This window comes from Sebastes fasciatus, chromosome 18 (assembly GCF_043250625.1).
Source record: "Sebastes fasciatus isolate fSebFas1 chromosome 18, fSebFas1.pri, whole genome shotgun sequence".
Classification (NCBI taxonomy): Eukaryota; Metazoa; Chordata; class Actinopteri; order Perciformes; family Sebastidae; genus Sebastes; species Sebastes fasciatus.
In genome coordinates, this window is record NC_133812.1 from 11,596,628 (window position 1) to 11,610,996 (window position 14,369).

Sequence of the window (14,369 nt, forward strand, 5' to 3'; positions counted from 1 at the left end):
CCACACAGACACATTGTGAACATGTATACGCCACAATGACAGACTCCAGCTGGCCAGGGCAGGTTTGAAGCCAGGGACACTGATTATCCCATCTATCATTTTTATGGAACATGTGAGTCACAAAGCTACTCTTCCAATCGGGCATTCTCTCCTGGTAGCTCTAGCTCTGAGAGGTGGCTAATAGTTAAAAAATACTAATATTTATGAATTATTAAACCTACATTAGTTGATTTTTTTAGTTACTTGGGGGGCAGCACAATAAGCTGTGAACACATTGACATATTATCACATTATACAGTTGATATGGTGAATGTTTAGTGCAATATTCACTCTCCTTTTGTCTCTGTTTTGGTCTCCACCAACTCCAGAGAAAAATATCTGTCTCTTTAGCTCCTAAATGCTCGACTATGTTCACCAGCTAGACACTAGCTTTGACTGTCTGCTGTTCGGAGTTGCTGATGAGAGCGGTGAGAGTGAACCAAAGCCTTAAAGCTGCAAGCTGTAAAACTAAAACAAGGAGCTTAAAGGATGCTTAAATGCTCAGTACAGCTGAAGGGATCTGCAGATTGGGTGATAATTCTCTGTGGGATTACTGCAGTGACCCCTTTTACATTATACATACAGTAGTAGGGCTGGCACGATAGATCTAGCTCTTAATTCAATTCTATCACGGTACTTGGATGTCGATTCGATATGTATTGCGTTTCGATTTAACAATTTATCGCGATTTTTGTTTACTTTTTTAACACCATGGGGAAAAAGTTGGTTCATATACTTCTAGGGACATTTACTTTTGGAAATTGCTAAATTAATACAGTAAAAATGTTTGATTTTCAGCATGTATGTATAGTCAGATATGTCCTGAAGCCAAATATATCAGTCATTGTCGGGAATTATGAAGCAATGTGGTTTTATAGCACCACAAGCGTTCAAAAATGTAGCTATTTCAAGGTACAAATATGGGACTTTTACTTGGGAATACCTCTAAATTGATACAGTAAAAGTGCTTGATTTTGTGTCTGTATGTAGTCAGATATGTCCTGAAGTCAAATATATCAGTTCATGTCAGGAATTATTGATTTATCTTTTCCATTAACCTAAAAATAAGATATTTCCCTCACAATTTAATGGTATTTTCTTCTTAATTTAAAAGGGACATGTAATTTTTTTTACTTCAGGTGATTATACATCCAATTAATCTTAATTCCATCTATGTATTTTGTATGTACCCATTGCTAACACCTTATTTTGAAAACCGGACGTCATCTTTTTGCTAGCTTTCCCCATCAGCTCCATCCGTTCTCCTTATACATCCATGATATAACTGCTATATTAGTCTTATATGTATCTGAACAAAACGATATTGCATTTGGGATCAATAGGAACTGATATACACTAACATACCTAGCTTGTCTGGACTTCACATCATCAAACATTGCTGCAGGAACGGCGTGACAGCAGCAGCCAAAATAAATCCAGGACGACAGAGCCTGGGGGAATGATCTCTTTGCAATGTGTCATGAAATGTTAGAAGTGAGCTACTGCTTACTTCATGGCAGGTGATGGATATGTATTTGACCGGATTCCTCTTTTTTTTGTGTTACATGAAAAGCTCTGCCGTCTGTGGACATTGGCTTTGTTCGTTGCACAAGCTGTCGTCATGAATATCGCGCCACTCGGCAACTCAATGATGCTGTTGGTCAAAGTCGCGTTACATCAATTTGAGCTCGGGTTCAAACAGATGAGGTGTAATAACATATTAACAAATACACCCGATACAATTCACGCATCAGTAACAAATCATTATTTGGATATTCTTACTTTCTGAATGTCTGGTAGAGTTTAGTTGGTCTTTCGAGATCTATTTAACTCAACCTTCAGTTTAAGTGAACATCATGAATATTTGAAAAGTTGGCAGAGCACGTCACAGAGCCAGTTTACCAAGGTTGTTGAAACCTCATCACGGCAGCAACACCTCTTAGTCTGAAAATTTAAATCTTCACCCAAAGCAACACCTGGGATGTGATCGGCTTTTGGTGCATATTCAATGTTATTCAATACAGCAACTAACTCTGTTCATTCGACTTTTACTCCTCATATTCTGCGTCTGCTGCGGCTCTCGTTACTGTGTCCAAGCAACTGAGGCATCATTTTCAGGATGATTTAGGCTCATTGGACATGTGTGTGAGCAGTGGATGAATTTCTCACTTCCCTGTAGATTTGGTTGGCTCTGAAACCGTAAATCATCCTGCTGAGCTCGTAATGAAATTAGATTTAATCTTTTCTGAGATGCATCTGAGGTAGCGTTGTTTTTCACATCACATGCATGCTGTTAGCATGTATGCAGATGCGCCACACAACGTGAGTACTTAACTAAAATTGTGGGCGGCGAATCAGGGGAAATAGAAGACTTCACTCATCTGTCTTTTCTCTATTAGTGTGTATTTACTTCCTATCATCATTCATCACATTTTTCCGGCTGTCATTTAATTGCTGGGCAGACGTCCAACACCGTAGACGTATATGTTGCTAATAGATGTAAAATGAGAACAGACACCTGCGGCTGCGTACACAGGATACAAATGCAGAAGTTGTTACGGTATAGGATTTGGCAGTTTGACAGGCTGTGCCATAATCAAGTGTGACTATTAAAAAACTGATTACTTTGATTCTTTTATCTCTTTTAACAGGAGGGGTTGCTAATAGGAACGGCGTGTACCTTTGCTCCACCTATAACGAGACAGAAATAGCTGAGCAGAGGCCATGAAAGTGAATTACAAATTGCAGCATCATGGCCTTTGTGGTGAATGTGTGTCGCATGTAATCGCCCCTATCTTTCTTCACAGATATACTGTATGTGTTCATGCACAGACACAGGAGCTTGTTTGTATTTTTCTCTGGTGTGTGTGTGTCAGAGGGGTTGGGTGTCCGGGGTATGTGTGTTTGACATGATAGTACGTCTCAGGAGAGCACAGCCAAGCAGAACTGTGATATGTGGAAGGGGGGTCTAATTATGGTGTGATGCCGGTTCAATGTGCTGCCCTCAGCACTGCTGACCGAACACTTCTAATGGGACACGCAGGTGTCAAAGAACATGGGAAAACGCGAGGAGGGCTGCTTAACAAATAGATAATCGCATCAGTTTCCCCCTCCTCCTCTCCGGCTGATTAAAGCCTGCTCAGACCGGGCTTCATTAAAGAGCACAAGCGGCATTACTCTCGCTACAGGAAGCTGACCGCATTGACACCTGAATGTTTTTTTACTCCTACAAGGTTTCCGCTGATTGTTCTGTTGTTATCGTAAATGATTCTCGAAACAGTGTGGTGCTGGAGATGCTCAGGGATGCGCCCCCGGATGAGAGGATGGGCAAAAGGAGGCAGTCTGCAATGAATTACACTCACCGTCTGCATACAAATCTGCAAGCCGCCGCCGCCGACGAGAGACGGCGAGGCCGACAACAGATTTAACATCTCAGTGAGCGGGTGAGGATGGTGCGAGCTGGCAGCTCCCATCTTCTCTCGCTCTCCTTCATACGCCCTGTCTTCACTCAGCCAGCCACCCCGGTGATGATGGTGGAGCGGCGGCGTCGGCGGCAGCAGCGGGCCAGCTGGCGTCCCGTTGGAAGGGCCGGTTGGGAGGGCAGCCAGCACGAACTGTCAGAGGCCTGCCAGGGATGCTGAGGAGCTGGGCGCTCTCCGTTCTGCTCAGCATGATGCAGTAACTGGGAACACACGCACACACACGGCAGATATGTATCATTACACAGTACATATGAGAATTTTCAGTAACTACATTATATTTCCCGTCACATAACCTTCAGTATAAGCCTCATCATTACATGCTCACTCTCAAGAGCTGAGTCACTATTTGAGGAAATATTTGGACATCATTTCAACAGAATTGCCGTGATCAGTAGATTCACTTGTTTCTGCAAACTAAAGTTGTGCTGTGCTTTCACAATTTCCAATTTGGGAAACTTTGACCTGTGAATTTGTGCCGTTAACTACGGGTGTCAAGATTTCGATTTCTAAATCAGAAATCTATCAAAATTAACTTCCGATGTCGATCATAAAATCAAAAAATTGACAAGCAGGAAAATAAAAGCAGGATCGACGATTATTTTATTTTACTCCGCCCCGCCTACATGCGTACGTCCGATGAAAAAAACAATGTAACAGCCAACTCACTCATGGTTTAAACTATAAACCAGCACAAAAATCACAATTACCAACATAAGCCACTATGTTCTGAACAGACATGTTACATTACAAACACTAACAAAAGTATCATTTGCATTGTGGAACATAAAACAGGAAACTTAAACTACTCATTTCTGTTCTGATTTCTGTTTTGTTTTGTAATGATTATGTACTGAGGTGGGACACACAGATACTGATATTGAAAAGATGCATCTTTTTACATTGGAGACTGTTGTAGTCTTGTTTTTGAAACACTTTCTATATAAAAAGGGATTCAGTTCTCTTTGAAAGAAGAATTTGAAAGTGTAAATGACGGTTGCCAGGGCATAAAACCAATGATCTGTTGATCTTTACGAATCAAGACTTTCATAGTCTAACAATGACATTAATAAGTCATATCAGTTGTGTAGTACCACCCAGATCCATATAACCCCTAAAGTCCTAACTTTCAAAAGCAGATTGACAGACTCACAACATAAATACTAGAACACATGTGCACACAGTAGTATACAGAAGCGGGACCAAGTATGCCTGAGGTAGATCTCACAGATCGAAACGTTGCCATGAAAAGAGAAAAGAGAAATAAACTATTTATTTGGAGCCTCTAACAATGTGCAGACCTCCTTTGTGCCACACACGCAGTACATACACACATACTAGTCTCACAGTATATACACATTACACACATCAGATATTTGCAGGATTATCATTCAAGTAGCGTGTCTGCATGCATACGGGATTAAACAATACTGAGGGCCAGATCTACTGAGAAAAGAGAAGTTGCATCTGTAGTGACTTTACAGTTCAAATTCACGTTTGATGAACACAAATCCCAATTCCCCATCTACTTTGTTTGCGTTGCAGTAATATTGTTTTTTTTATTAATAATAGTCAAATTGCTTTAATTTTTTGTTTCTAATAATAAGGATTTCACCACAACGACCTTTCCTGTATAAATCCTACCTGCGTTATGTTTACGCCTTTTCAGGGGCAGAATTTTGTCGCAAGTAAATCAGAATACATAATCATCCTCTGTTAACATGTGTCCTCCTTTTATTTGCTTCCTTAAATATGCAATAAGGAGAGAGGCACACCCTGCAAACACTCACACAAATGACACCAAACTGTGACTCCAGCACTGGGCGTCTGCTTAATAAATAGAGCACATGTGTTTGGGGTAGAAATGCAGTAAACCCGTCCCTCAGAGTCCACAGCCATGCCAGGGATTTTGTGAGGCTGTATTTAGACACATTGGTGCTTTTCATCATCTTAGTTCAGCATGATAGCATGGTAATATTTTCTAAAAAGCACTAAATACAAAGTAAAGCTGAGGCTGATGGGAGTGGCATTGGCTCTGCAGGACTGGACAACACTGTTGTAGCGACATGTCAATCACAAGGTAGCCACGCCCTAAAGCATTCCCTGCTTTATGGTCTATTTGACTCTAAATGGGACCATAATTTACTAAATGAACATCATGCTGTATTGAAGAAGACTTGAAACTAGCGATTGAGACCATAAACTCATGTTTATAATGTATACTGAGGTAATAAATCAAGTGAGAAGTAGGATCATTTTCTTATAAACTTCAATACATTAAGATTTATTTTTGCAAACAGAGGAATCGCCCCCTGCTGGCTGTTAGAAAGAATGCAAGTTTAAGGCACTTAAGCATTGGCTTCACTTCTCAGACCGCGGATTTACCCACCAGATGAATTAAGTGTTTGACCTAATGATTGCCCGATAAAAAGCCGGGGAATCACTAGTTATTAAAATTCTTCTTGAGGAAGACATGAATAATTGTACAAAATTGGACTCCATCCAATAGTTGTTGCAGATATTTCAGTCTGGACAAAAGTGGTGGACCGACTGATGTGGCTAAAACACAAACCGTATAAAGACATGCTGTGTATCTCTATCTTTTCTTTTCTTATCGTTTGTCACACGCAGCTAAACACACAAATAAAACCAAGGGTGAAAGAGACGATTGTTCCAAGTCTTCATCATTCATCGCAAAGCCTTGACGGCCCTCAGTTCCTAAAGAGCTGAACTTTTTTTTGTGTAAAAGGGGCCACACTACAGCACAAGATTGAATTTTTAATTAAATCTTTACCCAGTTGTTCTGAGATTGAAGGTTGTCTTTTTTCAATTTTCAATTAATCACACCATAATGTCAAAAGTCAAAAAGGTCTTTCGAACCTTTTCATCTCTTTTCATTGTTTCCCATCTTTTTGTTCACACATCGACATCCTCCTGTCTGTCTGTCTGTCATCAGTCTGCTCCCGTCTGTCTGTCTGTCAGTCTGTCTCTCCGCTCATTAACAGGGTTGTGTGTAGTGAGGCTCAGCGGACATTATATGCGCCATCTATTTGCCAGATGTTATTGCTTACACGGTGGCGATTTCATAAGGTGCTGTGACAATTTCATTAACTTGGGGGAAATCAGACTCTCTTTCCCAGAGAAGGAGAAAATGGAGAGGCAAAAAAAAGGGGGGTTCGGGATCTGAAACGCTGTTACATTAGCGAGACGGGGGGAGGAATACATCACCGAGGAATTACTGAGCACAATAGACACGGGCAGAGCCATTCTCCTCTATTTTAATGAGATATGCTCGGCTCATGCTACCTGCAGTCCTGGGCTGTGGGTAAATGAAAATGCACCGGGATGGCGCGCTCAATTGTTACTGACAAGAACCTTGATCTGTTAGCAATGCGGCTGATTCGCCTATCTGCTCCACGATGGATTCAAATTTTCAAATTGAGAGACATCAGATGATATCAGACATATCCCATTTCAGGACCATATTGTGCTTTCGGAGTTAGCTCACTGTAGGGTTTTTGGAGAGGAGGGAAAAGCTCCACAGTCACATGGTAAATGGGGTTTCATTGAAAGCAGAAAGACGAAGGGTGATAGCCCTCCCTGATCACATTAGTCACATATCGATCGTGCCCCTCTGTCTGCTCGGTAAAGGTGAACACGCTAGACGTAATCCTGTTAGCGGCTCTTTCCCCAACCACTCGCCCAGATGGAGAGGTATCAATGATAAGGGCTTCTATCTGCTTACATCTGAGGTTTCCCAGGAAGAGCTGTTTACAAGCTGCCTTTGTTCGTCCCTGGATCTGAATTTACAATACGCCGAAGATCAGAAATGCAAAAATAAGTTGTTGTCTCTGTGTGTCTTTATCACTGTTGGAGGCTATATATCTTATCTACACACACTTACTGTACACACAATGCAGAAGTAAACACTAGAGTTAGCACACACTGCGTATGCAAGCGCGCATATATAAACGTACATAAGTTCCCGACAGCAGTGTGTGATTGCTAAAACAGATGAAGAGATAAAGGGAATTCATCAAAAAGCACGACGCTTAAACTCAGTGGCCAGCGATGCATAATTCATCGCTGATCAAATTTGACAAGTTCTTATCTCCCTGTTTAGGGGTTTGTTGTGGAACAATGCCGCCTCTCTTTTTTTTTCTTACGGGCTGCATTGTCTCTGGCTGCTGCAGGAGTCGCGAGGAGCCTAATTTCCATTTTTGCAGTCGGGCCACATTAGCATACATTTCTCCATGCGGTAGTGAGAAGGGGACAACTGGGGTCCTCATCAGATAGGATTAAAGAAGAGAGTGCGCCGGAGCAGAACAGATTTAGGGAGAGGCAGGCGGAGATAGCGAGGCAGAGAGAGGGATAGAGGAAGGAAAGGGGACAGGGAAATAGCTGGACCATGAAACACGAGTCTTCTCGACCTGGCACATGGTAACTCTGCAGTACATCTCAACCCGTTATTAGATGGTACTTGAGTCTCTTAGTAAAAGTCGTGTCTGCTCAGCTTTGATTTCTCTTTATTCTTAACATCGGCGGCTCAACAGTCCCTTCTGCCGCCCAGGGTCACATCAGAGCTTGAAGCTGAAAGGGTCCAGGAGGTGATATTCTGCTCACGTAATTTCACTTTATAGTTGCTCTTAGTACAATGTCGTCTTGCCCTTGTGAGGTACATTAGTGAAATTGATGGTATTTTTTTGTGCAACTGAAAAACCTGGATGGACCATTTAAGTTTCACTCATACAATGAAAATGTATTGCCAGACACAGACATTTCATAGCGTTCAAAGGCAATGTAGTGTACAGAGGCAGACAGATGAGTTTTCAGACTCTGAGCGACTGACTGACTTGGATGCTCGCAGTCGCCTGGGCATCGAGATGAACAGCTCCCAATTCAAAGGATAAATCAGGGTATTTTTTTGGCGGGGGGGGGGGGTTATTTCCCTAGTTTCTGCCATCGCGCCAGTTGTCAGTTACTCAAGTTAGGCCCTTTTTCTCTCATCCGCTGGGTCCAAGCACAAATCAATCAAAATCAAAAGTTCTTAAAACTTGTCCCTTCAAAGCAGTTCCTCATATGACATTCATCCAATGCCTGTTACTCTAAGAAGGATTAATAGTTAGCTGTACTTCACACTCGGTTTGCAGCAGAGCGTGAAGCCGTCGGGATGAGAGTCAGAACCTCCATGTTTGTGGCCGTGGTTCTCTGCCGCAAAAACGGTGGATTGCGAAGGAGTTTAAGTATCTTGGGGTGTTTTTCAGGAGTGAGGGTAAAATGGAGCGGGAGATGGACAGGCGTTTCGATTGCGGTGTCTGCGATTATGCAGGCGCCGTACCGAACCGTTGTGGTGAAGAGGGAGCTGAGCTGGAAGGCAAAGCTCTCGATTTACCAGTCCAACCACATTCCAACCCTCACCTATGGTCATGAGCTTTGAGTAGTGACCGAAAGAATGAAAACGCGGATACAAGCGGACGAAATGAGTTTCCTTCGTAGGGTGGCTGGGCTCAGCCTTAGAGAAGGGTGAGGAGCTCAGACATCCGGAAGGAGCTCGGAGTAGAGACGCTGCTCCTTCCTGTCGAAAAGGGGCCGGCTGAGGTGGTTTGGGCATCTGAACGCGTCCTGAACGCCTCCCTTTGGAGGTTCTCCAGGCACCTCTAACTGGTAAAAGACCCCAGGGTAGACCCAGAACACACTGGAGAGATTATATATCTAGTCTGGACTGGGAATGCCTCGGGGTCCCCCAGGAAGAGCTGGAAAACGTTGCTGGGGAGAGGGTTTTCTGGAATTCCCTTCTAAACCCTGCTGCCCCCGCGACCCGGCCCCAGATAAGCGGAACAAAATGGATGGATGGATGGATGTACTACTACTGTGTAAACCTCAGTAAAAATAGTTAAAGCTAACTCAGGGATCCTGCTTCATAAGACAGGTCTCCACGGGCCGATGTTTTGCATTTTGTGCTAAAATGAGTCATTAGTTTGCCAATTAATCAAAAACTAGCAACTGTGCATGATTACATTTCACCCCAAAATCTCTTGTTGTGTATGAATGTTGTATATACAGCTATCTATTTACTGTATTTCTCATTAATTTCTCATGTGTTCTCTGCCAAACTGATCACTATTTTAAAACTCATTTGAAAGTGAGCTGCACCAGTCAGAGTAAGTATAATATAATATAATATAATTCTAGTTCTCTATCAGCCACATCTTGCAGCCTTGATCAGCAGATGTAGTTTGCTCAGTTGTCATGGAGATGATTCAGCTCTCAACACATTCATTCAGGGCCAGATTTAAGACAGTGATGTAGCACAAATATGTGCAGTGGTTCTCAATGAATTTGGGGCCCTAATCTGCGAGTATTTGGATTCTGAATTGGCAAAGGTAGCAAACCGTTTTCACAGTCAGCTCTGGAGCACTGAGCCCAAAATCCAGACGCAACCTGTAAGTGAAGGAGAGCTCACAGGTGCAGGTCAGGGTCAGAGGATTATAATGCAGTCATTTATGTGGCTTTGACCATCATGATTGTGGAAAGCATGGTAACCAATTTAATCATAATTTATTATTTGCTAATAGATATAAATGGATATAAATAAGGAAAATAACATTGATATTACTCGTGTTTTTGTTTGTTTTTTATTATTAGTAGTAGTTGCAGTAGTCGTAATATTTTTTAATTTAATTTTTTTTTTAATTTATTTTCGATTAATGTTTTGTTTTCAAATTATGTATTGTTTTTGTTAATAATTTCCAATGCATATCTTTAAAACCAATACAATTTGATCACAAAAATCTAGTGTTTTCTTTTTTCTTTAAGAACCTCTGACTCATTGAAAGAAAAAAAACTTTGAATAAGCACAACTTGCTATGTAAATCCCTCTACTCGGGTCAAACGTTCACATGCCACAATGACCTTCACCCTTTCAGTCCCAGGCCAAAAACAGTTTTTGTACTACATGTACTTTCCATTCATCAGCCTCTAATTAAGTAAGTAAGCAAGCAGGCAGTTAGGTCGGTTGTTAGAGCCTAAAAAATGCTGCTGGATCGGATATCGGCGAGTACGCAAGTCTATGCACTGATTCAATATTACGTCATCATATAGGTGTTGGCGATCAGAGCAGAGGGAAAAGGTAAGCAGTGAAGTTGTCTAGTGGCAGTAAATGTACTGGATAGGTTACAGTTTGACCATGAATAAATAAACACTGCAAAAAATACTCCTCGATAACCAAGAAGTTCCCGTGTCTTACTTCCCAGCTGCTGAACAAGAGTGAGAGGAGAGTCTGTGGTATTATAATCCGGTCTCTGGACAGAGCCAGACAGCAGCACGCTCTTCTCCACGTAGGTTGCAAAAATGTAGATAAATATATTTATTCAGTGCCTTTTTATTGGGCATCAACCTCGCGTTTAATCACGTATTATCGAAAAAATAGACACGGTCGCACCCGTGAGACGCAGCTGAGGCGCAAGCCTGCAGAGAGCCGGTGCAGACAGCTGCATAGATCTAAATGAGAGCGTATCAGTTGCGTGAGACGCATGAGTGAAAAACACGTCCGATACACTTGCGGTCTAGAAGTGGGGTTAGCTAATTGTGGTTTGTATTCATTCAATCGAACATCACAGCATTGGTCTTTGCAGAAACACCTGGTGGAGATCTTCACTCTACTGAGTGCAGGGTTTCTGTTGGTGAAATTGACTCCCCGTCAGGCCTAGTCATCGGGGACTTGTGTATTTTTAAGATGTTTTTTAAAGGTCCCATATTATGCTCATTCTCAGGTTCATACTTGTATTTTGTGTTCCTACTAGAACATATTTACATGCTGTTATGTTAAAAAAAAACTTTATTTTCCTCATACTATCAGCCTGAATATCCCTGTATTTACCCTCTGTCTGAAACGCTCCGTTTTAGCGCATTTTGACAGAATTGCGACAGAATTGCAACAGATTTGCGTTGCTAGGCAACAACTTGGGTCCATGTGTACTTCCTGTCAGCTGATGACATTCACATACACTGCAACCAGTAATAAACTGGGACACATTTAGAATGTTTACGTTTAAAATTGTTTCTAGGGTCTAAATATTGTATATTCGTGACATCACTAATGGGCAGAAATCCGGACAGCTTGTTTCAAATGCAGTTTCTGAATACGGGCTGTGTGTATTTCCTGTGGATTGAGTGTTTTGATACTTTCACAGTATTTATATAGGACGTAAGCCTGCTTTATAATAAAAAAAAACATGAAAATCTTTTCACTTTTTTATAATATGGGACCTTTAAACTAAAATTGGTCATACAGGTAACAAACACCTTTAAGGAATAACTCCATGCGTAGGTTGTTAGCGAATGCCTGTGTGTGCGGTCAAGAGAGAGAGAGAGAGAAACAGAAGAGAAGCACTGTTTGTTTACTAGAAAGTTCATGCGTCTTTCGGGGTTACGAGACAAGACGGGCTTCCGCCAGTCAGGCGGCTCGTAACGTTAGCGATCGTGCAGTCGACCGAGAGAGAGAAAGAGCGACGTGTGTGACGGACGGTAAGTATGAAGTTAACAGTAAAGCTATAGCTGTGAACGTAGCAGTGCAGTATGTGTACAGTGTAGGCTGTCAGTTAATAAATGCTACAACTCCCATGTCAAGTTTCAATGTCTTACCCCCTCAGCTCCGCAGTTGGCGAGAACAACGGCTCACTCGCTTAAGGTGGGTCGGCCTTAGTGGCAAACCGCCCCTCCATGTTTTGCTAATGAAACATTGACCCCCTGCCTGCAGAAACTTGGCCGCCGGTCCTGACAACTTTTTTGGCGGAAACCCTGGAGTGCACTTTTCTAGTTTGAAATGAGACGCTTTGAATAGTAAAAACCTGCTTTTGTGGATTTCTGCTGCTCCTTGGAAACACTTTCTTGCCATCAACAAAGACTGAAAGGAGTAAAGATACAAATGGATGACTGTCGCCAAAGTCGTTGAGTATCCAACGCACCATAATGAACGCCCTTGCAAAGACGCCTTATAGACGATACTCAACATTTTCTTTTCACACGGAGTGAATAAAGTCTTCCAATGTTGAATTGTCCTCCATTTTACCCAACGTTTCAAAGATTTTGATATTTCCAGAAACAGGTTGTTCATTTCATCTACAGTACAAACCATCCATCTTGAAAAGAAAAACTGCAGAAATACAGAATCCGTTCAGCTAGATTGTCTTTGTCTGGCTATATGACAAAGAAATATTTTGTTTACTCTGACACATCAACCAGACAATAACAACAGACAATAATTCTGCAGTGACTGAATGCAGCCGGCTTGTTTGAGTGATGAATATTGTATTCATGTCAAGTGGTTTTCCAGCAGTGATTCATTGCCGTATTTATGAGGTCAGCTATTACAACACGCGGGCTGCAGGGTGTCATGCGGTTGTACATGATGTTGTGCTCGGCCCGCCCGGTTCAGCACATTCAGGGCTCCGGTCCTGCCTGTCCTAACCTTCATCATCGCTCATCAGTGCAGGTCCCATGCTCTCTCTCTCTCTCTCTCTCTCTCTCCGTAGAGCTCACAGACATCCCTCCATGATTAATTCACCATCTCATTCCTCTGCTCCAACTGGATAAGTTGAACACATCAATTATGGACCTATGTGTGTGTGTGTGTGTGTGTGTGTGTGTGTGTGTGTGTGTGTGTGTGTGTGTGTGTGTGTGTGATGTTTTCGTTTGACATAGCTGGATCAGACAAGGCTATCAGAAAATGTTCAATTGTGCGTGCGCGTGTGTGGGAGAGAGATGTGAGGATTTTTTATTGGAAAAATATTGATGCACCCATAAAATCTGTTCTGAAGTATTCCTCAGAGCTGCTTCATATTTTTCAGCACGAGGAGTAAAAATATGTTTTTTTTTACTTCAAGTATAAAAACTTAAAAGAAACATAAGTCCATGTTAAATACAAATTGAAATGTCCTAAATGTCTCTTACACTTTTGTTGTGCTTTGCAATATTAATAAACAAACACTGCAAATGGCATGCTTCTTCAGAAAACTCATACAGAGGCAGAGGACGTAAAGCAATTATTTTCCTACAAGTCAAGCACTTAAGACTTCATCAGAAGGAATACAATGTATTTTTGACTAAATATATGTATTTGTCTTAGTTCATTTTCAAAATTTTTTGACTTAGATGTCCAGATGTTTGTTGGGAGTATATTGCAGGTGTGTATAGTCAACAGTGTTGGGGAGATATTGGAGCCGGTGTCGCAGCAGTTTAAACTCTCTGTAACGCACCAGAGATTCTGTAACACACAGCTGAAACTGCCTGAACTCAAAGTTGATCAAAAAGTCTATTTGCCAGCAAGTCAGGATGCTGAGACTTATACCTACCAGCATGGTTCCACTTGACTTGTTTTATATCTGCTGTATCTGTAAAGGCCATATCTGGGTTTGTGATCAAATAAAATGTTCTCACGTTGTTGTAGCTTAATGTGTAATACAAACTTGAATTTCCCTTTTAAATGCAAATGTTCTCATATGTAACCCATCACGACGAAAATCGGATTTTTTTCCATTAAAAGAAAACATAAGAAATGTAAATAAACCTTTTTGCTTCAAGCAAGCAGTCTCATCTCTTTATTGAAAGTCCTATTTTAAGTCGTATTAATTAAAAACTTACCTTGCTGTTAATGTTAACTAGCTCTAGTCCTGATGAGGTGCCATTAATTTACATTATGATTACTCTATTCAGTAAAAATGAGTATTGGGCAAAGGTAAATTCTAACCTTATCATGATGCGTTCAAATGTAATCTTACGAAATGTAGTTTTTGGGGAGAAACTTGAATAAATCCAGTGGTTTGAAGGAGAAGTTTTCACAACAATATAAAA

General features: G+C 41.5%; 1 protein-coding gene and 1 long non-coding RNA gene across 3 annotated transcripts in view; both read right to left on the minus strand.

Moving 5' to 3' along the window:
• Positions 1 to 14,369, minus strand: part of LOC141755882 (uncharacterized) — a 490,132-nt gene that overhangs the window by 338,386 nt on the left and 137,377 nt on the right. The window lies entirely within an intron of this gene.
• The window catches only part of LOC141755875 (MAM domain-containing glycosylphosphatidylinositol anchor protein 2), a 310,559-nt gene that overhangs the window by 221,677 nt on the left and 74,513 nt on the right, over positions 1 to 14,369 (minus strand). For both annotated transcript variants that reach the window (XM_074615183.1, XM_074615182.1), the window contains exon 2: positions 3,402 to 3,721. The gene's annotated coding sequence lies outside the window, so the exon portion shown is untranslated. The remainder of the gene's footprint in view (positions 1 to 3,401; positions 3,722 to 14,369) is intronic.